Source organism: Leptopilina heterotoma, unplaced genomic scaffold (assembly GCF_015476425.1).
Source record: "Leptopilina heterotoma isolate Lh14 unplaced genomic scaffold, ASM1547642v1 Lhet_123, whole genome shotgun sequence".
NCBI lineage: Eukaryota > Metazoa > Arthropoda > Insecta > Hymenoptera > Figitidae > Leptopilina > Leptopilina heterotoma.
The window spans coordinates 2,478,805-2,491,018 of NW_025110842.1; the positions used below are offsets into that span (position 1 = coordinate 2,478,805).

At 19.7% G+C, this 12,214-nt stretch overlaps 1 protein-coding gene across 2 annotated transcripts in view; it reads left to right on the forward strand.

The window, feature by feature from the left end:
• The first annotated feature begins 139 nt into the window (after positions 1-139).
• LOC122512537 (guanine nucleotide-binding protein G(I)/G(S)/G(T) subunit beta-1) overlaps positions 140-12,214 on the forward strand; it is a 40,412-nt gene continuing 28,337 nt past the window's right edge. Inside the window, exon 1 of one of the 2 annotated variants that reach the window (XM_043628429.1) lies at positions 140-657. The gene's annotated coding sequence lies outside the window, so the exon portion shown is untranslated. The remainder of the gene's footprint in view (positions 658-12,214) is intronic. The other variant, XM_043628431.1, reaches the window with a different exon arrangement.

Consider the following 12,214-nt stretch of genomic DNA (forward strand, 5'->3'; position numbering starts at 1 on the left):
AAGGCTCTAAATAAAAAATAGTTGAAGAGAAAACAAAAAAATAATTTTTTCCCACCCAGGAAAGGCGCGGGCCCGAACGGAAACCCACTCCGCCCCTGTTGCACGGGGTCCACGGAGCTGGAAGCAGGGAGCCCCGCCCGTTTTCTTGACAGTAGAACCCAGAAGTGACGAACGAACGACGAACGAATCGAACGATCGTCAAAAAAAAAAGTGATTGTGTGTGTTCTACATGGATTAAAATCAATTGTTTTCTTTTCCACATGAAAACAATCGTAACAAGTGTCGTCTTCGTCGATTATTGCGTCTCACATTGAGCCCCCCAAAAAAATCATTCGTTTGCAAAATTTTTGATAATAAACATTCGATTTTTGTGTTGTAATCGGACGCAGCCGGCACCTTTAAAAAAGTGTACGGTTCCGGTCCATGTCAGTGCGCGTCACAATAAAAAAAAACAACTCCTCCTTATCAGCGGGGATTAATAATCGAGGGAAAAAACGTCAAATATTGACGCTACATGTGTAGAAGAAGAAAAAGTGTTTTTTAAAGCTCTTTTTAGAAGGTGACCGTTTAGGCAGAAGGGGCGGTCTTTTTTTTGAGGGATTCTCTCCTACAGTTTAATTAACGGACGTGGCGTAGCTCCTTGATAAGGAGCCCCAGGTAAATTATCATCCTTTTTTCTCTTTTTTTTTTTTAGTAATTAATTTAAGTATAAATTTTTCCTGATTTTTAAATTTTTATCCTGAATGGAAGTGTTCGAAAAAAAAGTGCCATGAACATAATTGTTGAGTTTTGCAAATATGGCGGCTGCGACTTGATTTTTGTGACAATAATATTCCCTGTTGTAAATTCTTTTTCTTTTTGTTGTTGATATTAAAATGCAATCAGTGAATATTTTTTTCTATTTCGACGTTCGTTTTGAAACGATAAAAAGAGGTTTTTTGATTTAAAAAGTCGGGGAAAATACTTGACAGAAGGAAAATGGTATTTAATTTTATTTCCTCAATTATTAGGTAAAAAAAATGTGTTTTATTTTAATTTTCAATCCAAACAGGTTTGGAGTTTGTTTTTTCGACTCTTTATTAGACCTTCAGTGTTAAAATCGTATTTTTCCCCTTAGAATAACAAATTTAGTTGGAAATTTTAAAATTCGATGAAAAAGTGCTAAATTACTTGAAAAACATTTTCTTGCGATTGTCAGAACGAATGTTTTTCTACTCATAGTTTTTTGTTTATTTTTTATTATTATAAAGAATTTATTATTTTTACTATTAATATTTATTATTTTTACTATTATTATTGCTATTACTATTTATTATTTTTACTATTATTATGAATATTACTATTTATTTTTTTTACTATTATTATGACTATTATTATTGACGACAATAATTATCAATTATTTTTAATAGCTAATGATAAAAAGCATTTTTTTCCCGGAAATAATAGTATTTAATATTAATATAATAATAATTGTTAATATTTTTTGATAATTTAAAGGTGAAAATGACATTTTTAAAATAAAATAATTCCATTTAATAAAATAGTTTTACTATCAAAATTTTTTTAAAGATTGAAATTTTTTGAAATAACTTTTCGAAATTCAAAGAATAATTATTAATATTAGAATTATTAATATTTTTTGATAATTTAAAAATACAAATAACTTTTCGAAATTCAAAGAATAATATTTAAAAATTTAATAAAAATACTTTTACTATCAATTTTTTTTAAAGATTGAAATTTTTTTGAAATATTTTTTAGAAATTCAAATAATTAATATTTGATAATTATTATTTATTGATAATTCAAAAATGCAAATAATTTAAAAAATGCAAATAACTTTTCGTAATTCAAAAAAAGAAGAATAATAATAATTAAAAGAATAAAAATCATAATGGTTATTAAATTTTTTTTTCTTTGGACAATTAAAAAATGCAAATAAGTTTTCCATAAAGAAATAAATTTACGAACATTGCGAGAGAATATATATTTTGTATAAACGACGTGAATTTAGAAAATTTCATAGAATAGAATTTTACGCGGAAATGAAATATTTATTCCAAGCTCTGACATATGCGCTCTGTCTCTCTCTTATTTTTCTCTCTGACTCGTTTGATCTAATTTGAGAATTCGGGCGTAAAATTCAAAGTTTTTTTTTCTCTACGTCAAGGTAATTAATAATCTTGGTTAAATAATTCTTTAGAATGTTTACTTGTTTTAATTTATGGTATCGAATTAATGCGTATCGTGTATAATTTCTGAAAATTAGGGAAAGAGAGAGAGAGAGAAAGAGAGACGGAGATCGATTGCTAACCAAAAGTGTGTCTGTATGATATCAAGTCGAAAAAAAGTATATATAGATATAAAATATTGTACATTGCTCGTAGAAATGAATTAAAAGTACGGAGCATAATTTTTTATTGTATATTTTTTCTTTAATTAATAATAATAATAATGTTTATAATACTAATAATAATAATATTAATAATAATAATATTAATAATAATAATAATAATAATAATAATAATAATAATAACATATTTAAGAAATTTAAAAAAAGAAATACAGTTTTTTTAATTAATAATTATTTTCTAGTAGAAGAACTAAATAAATTTTATTAATTATTATTTTGTAAAAAAATTTGATTAAATGAAAAGAAAATTATTGAAATGTATAATTGAAAAATTTAAGAATTAATTAAAAAGTTTTTAAATAATTAAAATTTAGTAGGAAATTTTGAAAATAATAATTAAAACGTTTCCAAATAATTGAAATTTAGAAGAAAAGTTTTCAAATAATTAAAAAGTACCCAAAATAATTGAAATTTAGAAGTGAAATTTGAAAAATCTTCAGTTACTTGAAATTTAGTAAAAAAAAAATTTGAAAATTATCGAAATGTAATTGAAAAATTTGACGATAATTGAAAAGTTTCTAAACAATTGAAATTTTGTAGAAATATTTTAAAATAATTGAAAAATTTCCAAATACTTGAAATTTTGTAAAAAAAAAAAAAAAAAAAAAAAATTGAATATTATTGAAATGTAATTGAAAAATTTGACAATAATTGAAAAGTTTCCAAATAATTAAAAAATTTTAGTAGAAATATTTAAAAATAATAATTAAAAAGTTTCCAAATAATTGAAATTTAGAAACAGAATTGGAAATAATTGAAAATAATTGAAGAATTTTAAAATTATAAAATTAATAGAAAATTTTGAAAATTACTGAAATTTAGTTGGAAAATTTGATAATAATTTAAAAATTTCCAAATAATTAAAAAATTTAGTAAAAATATTTAAAAATTATAATAGAAAAGTTTCCAAATAATTGAAATTTAGTAGAAAACTTTGAAAATAATAATTGAAAAGTAGCCAAATAATTGAAATTTATAAAAAGAATTTAATATAATAAAAATTTTTCTAATAATTGAAATTTAGTGGAAAAATTTAAAAATTAGTGAAATTTAGTAGGAAAATTTGATAATAATTGAAAAATTTGCAAATAATTGAATTTTTTTTATAGAAAGTTTTGAAAATAAATAAAAAGTTTCCAAATAATTGAACTTTAATAGAAAAAATTTGAATATATTAACTGAAAAGTTTCCAAACAAAGGATTAAAAAAAATGTTAATAATTGAAAAGTTTCAAAATAATTGAAATTTAGTAGAAAATTTTTTAAATAATTGAAATTTAACAAAAAAAAAGTTGTAAATTAGTAGAAATATAAAAAAATAATTGAAAATATTCCAAATAAGTGAAATTTAGTAGGAAAATATAAAAATATTTGAAATTCAACATAAAAATTTAAAAATAATTCAAATGTTTCTAAATAATTGAAATTTGTATAGAAAAATTTGAAAATGATTGAAAAGTTTCAAAAATTAATTGAATTTAGTAGAAAAGTTTTCAAATAATTGAAAAGTAGTAAAAAATTTTGAAAATAATTGAAAATTTTTCAAATAGTTTAAATTCAAAAAGGAAAATTTGAAAATAATTGAAATGTAGTTAGGAAAATTCGCCAATAATTGAAATTTGATAGTAATTGAAATTTAGTAGGATAATTCGACAATAAAAAAGATTTAAATAGAAAAAGTTTGAAAATAATTGAAAAAGTTTCCAAATAATTGAAATTTATGTAGAAAAATTTGAAAATGATTGAAAATGTTTCCAATTAATTTGAAAACTTTTCAAAACAATAAAATTATAATTTACTAGAAATATTTGAAAATAATTGGAAAGTTTCCAAATATAATTAAAATTTAGTTTTTTTGAATTTTTTTTCAAATGATTGAAGTTTTTAATGAAATTTTTGGAAAATATTTAAAGAGTAAGTAAGTAAGTATGTAAAAAGTTTTAACAATTTTAATTTATTTTTTTTTCAAGATAATTTTATTTATAAACTTTTAATTAAAGTCGAAAAAACGCATTTTTCGAAAATAGAGGGAAAATAGTTTTAAAAAACTTGTAATATTAAAGGTCCGTTTATATAAATTATAACAATAATAATAATGATAATAATAATAATAATAATAATAATAATAATAATAATAATAATAATAATTTAGTAAAAATAATAATATACAATTAATAATAATAAATGACAAATGGCAGTAATTAATGAATACTAATAATAAATTCATTGAGATGCAAAGTTTGAAATCAAGAATTATTTACTTTGAAAATATGTTCGGAAATTATTAAGCAACAAGAAATTAAGGTTCAGAAAGATGCACAGCTGTGCTTTTAATTGTCATGAAGTCATCGCATGAATATTGAGAATATTCTTTTGACAATTTAAATCTCTCGTTCTATTTATTTCTCTATTTATCTATTTCTATCTGTATTTCTCTATTTATATATTATTTCCCGTTCCATTTTTCTTCAATTCCTCCTTTTTCTATTTTTTTTTTTTTTTTTTTTTTTTTTGAGAAAAAATATCGTAATTTTTATGTATTTATTTATTTATTTATATTTTATAATATTTTATAATTTAAATTGCAATTCATAACGAATTTTATTCCCGTTTCATTTTTCTTCAATTTTCCTTTTCCTTTTTTTTTTTTCTTTTTTTTTTTGAGAAAAAATATCGTAATTTCTATGTATTTATTTATTTTATATTTTATTCAATATTTCATAATTAAAATTTCAATTCACAATAAATTTATTTCAATCCTTATTCGCAAGACTATTTTTTTTAATTTACATCTTTATTTATTTATTTTTTATATAAATGTCCCGGAAGTTAGTGTCAATAAACTATAATTATATCGAGATTTTTAGAGATGAAAATATCACCAATTTCGTACCTCCTTCATTTCAAAATCAGAAGAGTTCAAAAAAAAATTTCCAAAATATTTTTTTAACCTAAAAATTTATTTCCTGAATTTTTTTTTTAATTTCCATATTTATTTGTTTTTTGTAAATGACCAAGAAGTGCAATTTAAATAATAAATTTACTTGAAATAAAGTTATTCGGGAGAAATTTAAATAATAAATTTACTTAAAAAATAAAATTATTCGGGAGGAATTTTATTTTTAAATTTACTTAAAATTTAATTTTATTGGGAAGGGATTTTATTTTTAAATTTACTTAAAATACAGAAAGTTATTCGGAAGGGATTTTATTTTTAAATTTACTTAAAATACAGAAAGTTATTCATAAGGAATTTTATTTTTAAATTTACTGAAAATATAGTTTTATTCGGGATGAATTTTTTTTTTTATTATTATTTTGCAATTGCAAGGTTTTCCGGCATAGGAAACACCCAATATAACAAGGAACAGTGAACGTTTTCCAAATGGTTAGTAGGACACACAATCGAAGGGTTTTCCAATCATGTCGTCCCCTACTTCTTGAAATCCCTCCGTCTGCGCGGTGGCAGTGGCTGGCAGTGGCGGTGTTTCTCTTCCTGTTATTTCTTCGCATATTGTTTTCATCCCCTCTCACACCAACACGACATCGCATAGAAATGTGTCATTTCATGTTATTTTTCCCTTCTCTATATATAGAGCATTATAAAAATCCCCCTTTATCCCCTCATATTTTATATATTCGTTCGTATTCGTGTTATTTTGTTACTCGCGTCAAATACTCAAAATTCTCTCAAGACACTCGAGATTCGAAAAGAGTCGCTCGAACTTTGCCCTTCGAGCACTGACACCTCGCAGAACCTCATTAACCTAAAAATCCCAATTTTTTAATATTCACTTTCGAGAATAATATAATGATATGCCGATAGTGATATAAAAAATAATTAATTAATTTTTAGAAAATTGCAAAAAGTAGCTTTCAAAAAAAAAAAAAAAAAAAAAAAAAAAAAAATAGTGAAAAAGTAACTATCGAAAAATTATAAACTTGACCAAAAAAACTCGTTTTAGACACTTCACAAAAATGACACAAAAAATTTAATTCCATATTTTATTTTTCTCACTTTTTCCCAATTTTTATGAAAAGTACATATTCATGAAAATAATTGAATTCTTACGCAGATTTTTGTAAACAATTTTTTAAATAATTGAATTCTGTTTGGAAGTTTTATTAAAATAGTAAATATTGAAAATCATTGATGTGCGAAAAGTTTTTTAAAATAATTAAATTTTACAAAGAATTCTATTAAAATTTTTGACAATAATTGAATGTCTGTGGTGGATTTTATTAAATTTTTTCATTAAACAATTGAATTCCTAAAAAGCAATTTATTTATTTATGAAAATAATTGAATTCTTGCGAACGATTTTATCAGAATTTTTTAAAAATAATTGTCGATAATTTAAGTAGAAAAATTTGAAAATAATTGAAAAGTTTCCAAATAATTGAAAATTAGTATAAAGAACTAAAAATAATTGAAAATTACAGGAAAATTTGAAAATAATTGAAATTTAGTATAAAAAACTAAAAATAATTAAAAATTAACAGAAAAATTTGAAAATAATTGAAAAGTTTCCAAATAATTGAAATTTAGTATAAAAAAACTAAACATAATTAAAAATAAACAGAAAAATTTGAAAATAATTGAAAAGTTTCCAAATAATTGAAATTTAGTATAAAGAACTAAGAATAATTGAAAATTACAAGAAAATTTCAAAATAATTGAAATTTAGTATAAAAAACTAAACATAAATGAAAATTAACAGAAAAATTTGAAAATAATTGAAAAGTTTCTAAATAATTGAAATTTAGTATAAAAAACTAAAAATAATTGAATATTAACAGAAAGATTTGAAAATAATTGAAAAGTTTCTAAATAATTGAAATTTAGTATAAAAAACTAAACATAATTAAAAATAAACAGAAAAATTTGAAAATAATTGAAAAGTTTCCAAATAATTGAAATTTAGTATAAAGAACTAAGAATAATTGAAAATTACAAGAAAATTTCAAAATAATTGAAATTTAGTATAAAAAACTAAACATAAATGAAAATTAACAGAAAAATTTGAAAATAATTGAAAAGTTTCTAAATAATTGAAATTTAGTATAAAAAACTAAAAATAATTGAATATTAACAGAAAGATTTGAAAATAATTGAAAAGTTTCTAAATAATTGAAATTTAGTATAAAAAACTAAAAATAATTGAATATTAACAGAAAGATTTGAAAATAATTGAAAAGTTTAAAAATAATTGAAATTTAGTATGAAAAACTAAAAACAATTGAAAATTACAGGAAAGTTTGAAAATAATTGAAAAGTTTCTAAATAATTAAAATTTAGTATAAAAAACTAAAAATAATTGAATATTAACAGAAAGATTTGAAAATAATTGAAAAGTTTAAAAATAATTGAAATTTAGTATAAAAAACTAAAAATAATTGAAAATTACAGGAATATTTGAAAATAATTGAAAAGTTTGCAAATAATTGAAATTTATTATAAAAAACTAAAAACAATTGAAAATTAACAGAAAGATTTGAAAATAATTGAAAACTTTCAAAATAATTGAAATTTATTATAAAAAACTAAAAACAATTGAAAATTAACAGAAAAATTTGAAAATAATTGAAAACTTTCCAAATAATTGAAATTTAGTATAAAAAAATTAAAAATAATTGAAAATTAACCGAAAAATTTGAAAATAATTGAAATCTTTCCAAATAATTCTTTCGAACAGTATTTTATTAAAATATTTGAAAATAATTGAATTTGCTGTGAAAAATTAAAATATTTTTGTAAATAATTTAATTCTTCCCAAGAATTTAAAAAAACATTTTTTTAAATACTTTGATTTTTTTGTGGAATTGAAATTAAATTTTTAAGAATAATTACATTTCTCGAGCAATTTCTGTACAAATTGCATTAAAAATAATTGAATTATTTGCGAAAAATTTTATTAAATAATTAAAAAAAAAATTTGTAAATAATTAAAAAGTTCCCAAATAATTGAAATTTAGTATAAAAAAACTAAAAATAATTGAAAATTGACAGAAAAATTTGAAAATAATTGAAATTTAGTAGGAAAATTTGAAAATAGTAATTAAAAACTTTTCAAATAATTGAAGTATAAAAGAAATTTCTAAATAATTGAAAAGTGTCTAAATAATTGAAATTTATTTGAAAAACTTGAAATAATTGAAATGTTTGCAAAATAATTATAAATTAGTAGAAATGTTAAAAAAACAATTGAAATGTAGTAGGAAAATTCGACAATAATTGAAAATTAGTAGAAAAATTTGAAAATAATTAAAATTTTGTAGGAAAATTTAAAAATAATTGAAAAGTTTCCAAATAATTCTCGGGAAGAATTTTGTTAAAATCTAAAAGAATAATTGAATTATTTGTAAAAAAATTTAATCAAAATTTTATTGAAAATAATTTATTTATTTCAAACACTTTTATTATAATATTTGAAAATAATTGAATTTCTGTAAAAAAATTTTAATATTTTGATAAATAATTGAATTCTTTCAAAGAAGTTTAAAAAAAATATTTTTTTAAATAATTGATTTTTTTCGAGGATGAATTGAAATTAAATTTTTAATAAAATATACATTTTTCCAGCAATTCCTGTGAAATTGTATTCAAAATAATAGAAATCTTGCTCTTGAATTTTAATATTTATGCGAAAATAATTGAATAGTTGTTAAAAATTTTATTAAAAAAAATTGAATTTTTGAAAAGAATTTGATTATTTATGAGAATAATTGAATTATTGCGTAAATTTTTATTAAAATATTTAAAAAGAATTGAATTTCAATGAAAAATTGTTGTTATTTTTTAAAATAATTTAATATTTCATAAGAATTCTATAAACATTATTTTAAATAATTGAATTCTTGTGAAAAAATTTTATTTCTGAAAATAATTGAATTTTTCGATTAATGTAAAATATTAAAAATAATTGAAATTCTTCGACGAATTTTCGTGATTTTTTTTAATCTTTAGAGGGCCAGGACAAAGATTCGTCAAATTTTTTTTTTTTTTTTTTTTTTTGACGAATTTATTTTTTGTTTTAGTTTTTAAAAAACTTTGCGGTTTTTGACCCCATTATTAATAACGGCAAAAATTTTATTATTCTTATCAGAGTAGTAATTTTATTATTACTATTAATATTATTACTAATATTACAATAGTAGTTTAATTATTGCCATCAGTTAGAAATAGAAAGAATAAATTCGCAATAATTAAAGTGGCACCAATTAATGTCAGGCCACGGTTGTAATTTCTCGTATTTTTAGCTCATAAAAAGGGCCAGACAGTGACTTTAGCTTTAGGTTCATTGGGTCATCGAATCGCAAGCTCCAGATATATACAAGTATATAGCAATATAGCCGTTGGAAGGGAAATTGAAATGAGGCAGGTGAATGACGTCAAAAGCGCCATGACGTCAGAGCATCACCTGAATTCGGCGCATCGAGTCGGCGCATTCTGCGCTTCCTTCTTCTTTAACAAAAATTCTTATAAATTCCATCCAAAAGAAAGGGAATTCTTTACAATTTTTTTTTTACACTCATACTTTTCTCTTCTCTTTTCGAATCGAAAACGAGTCTTACAGAAGGAACATTTTTCTCTTTTCGAATTAAAGAAAAAAAAAAATAAAAATTCTGCTGAAACGCGTCTTTCGAATTTTTGTTAATAAAAAATTGTTCTTGATAAAGAAATTCAGTTTGTGAGGTAAAAAAATTAAAAGTAAACACAACGTACTGTTATATTTAAATTCTTTAAAACGATTCAATTATTTTCAAAAAATATTCGAAATTCAATTATATTTTCAAAAAATATTTGAAATTCAATTATATTTTCAAAAAATATTTGAAATTCAATTATTTTCAAAAAAAAAATATTCCAAATTTAATTATTTAAAAAAAAATATTCGAAATTCAATTATTTTCAAAAAAAAAAATTCAAAATTCAATTATTTTCAAAAAAAAATATTCGAAATTCAATTATTTTCAAAAAAAATATTCGAAATTCAATTATTTTCAAAAAATATTCCAAATTCAATTATTTTCAAAAAAAAATATTCGAAATTCAATTATTTTCAAAAAAATATATTCAAAATTCAATTATTTTCAAAAAAAAAATATTCGAAATTCAATTATTTTAAAAAAAAATATTCGAAATTCAATTATTTTCAAAAAATATTCCAAATTCAATTATTTTCAAAATCTAGTATTTTCATAAAATTGCAAAAAAAGAATTCAATTATTTGAAAACAAAATTTATAAAACTCATCAAAAATTCAATTATTTTCGAATAAATAAAAAAATTTCCACAGGAATTCAATTAATTTAGAATTGTATTTTTAAAAAAAATTTCGAATAAATCCATTATTTAACAAAAATTTTTACACAATTCCTCATAATAATTCAAATACTTTCACTAATAATAACATTTTTTTCATGGAAATTCAATTGTTTAAAAAATTTTTTGATAAAATTCTAAGCAAGAATTCAATTATTTTCGCATAAATAATAAAAATTATCGAATAATTTTTTAATTATTTTTAATACTATTTTAAATTATAGTCGAAAAATTCATTTATTTTCAGAAATAAAATTTTCCATATAAGAATTCAATTATTTAAAATAAAATTTCCATAAAAATTATTATATTTCCAAAACAATTAATTATTTAAAATATAATGTTTATTGAATTCTTAAAAAGAATTCAATTATTTGCAATAAAAATCAAAATTTTTCATTGAAATTCAATTCTTTTTAAATATTTTAATAAAAATTTAGGCAATAATTCAATTATTTTCATAAATAATAAAATTCTTGTCAAAAATTCAATTATTTTTGAAAATTTTTTTTAATAAAATTTTTAACAACTATTCAATTATTTTCGCATAAATATTAAAATTCAAAAGCAAGATTTCTATTATTTTTAATACAATTTCACAGGAATTGCTTGAAAAATGTATATTTATTAAAAATATAATTTCAATTCCTCGAAAAAAATCAATTATTTAACAAAATGTTTTTTTAAACTTCCTTGCGAGAATTCAATTATTTATCAAAATATTAAAATTTTTTTTACAGAAATTCAATTATTTTCAAATATTTTAATAAAAGTGTTTGAAATAAATAAATTATTTTCAATAAAATTTTGATTAAATTTTTATAAAATAATTCAATTATTCTTTTAGATTTTAACAAAATTCTTCCCGAGAATTATTTGGAAACTTTTCAATTATTTTCAAATTTATCTGTTAATTTTCAATTATTTTTAGTTTTTTATAATAAATTTCAATTATTGTGAAACTTTTCAATTATTTTCAAATTTTTCTGTTAATTTTCAATTATATTTAGTTTTTTATACTAAATTTCAATTATTCGGAAACTTTTTAATTATTTACAAATTTTTTTTTGATTATTTAATAAAATTGTTCGCAAATAATTCAATTATTTCTATAAATAACAATATTCGTCACAAGAATCCAATTATTTTTGAAAATTTTAATGAAATTCTTAGCAATTATTTAATTATTTTCGCATAAATAATAAAGTTCATTGGACAGAATTTCAATTATGTTTAATGCAATTTGTGCAGGAATTGCTCGAGAAATGTAATTATTCTTAAAAATTTAATTTTAATAATTTCACGAAAAAATCAAAGTATTTAAAAAAATGTTTTTTTAAATTCTTTGGAAAGTTTTCAATTATTTTCAAATTTTTCTGTTAATTTTCAATTATTTTTAGTTTTTTATACTAAATTTCAATTATTTGCAAACTTTTCAATTATTTTCAAATATTCCTGTAATTTTCAATTATTTTT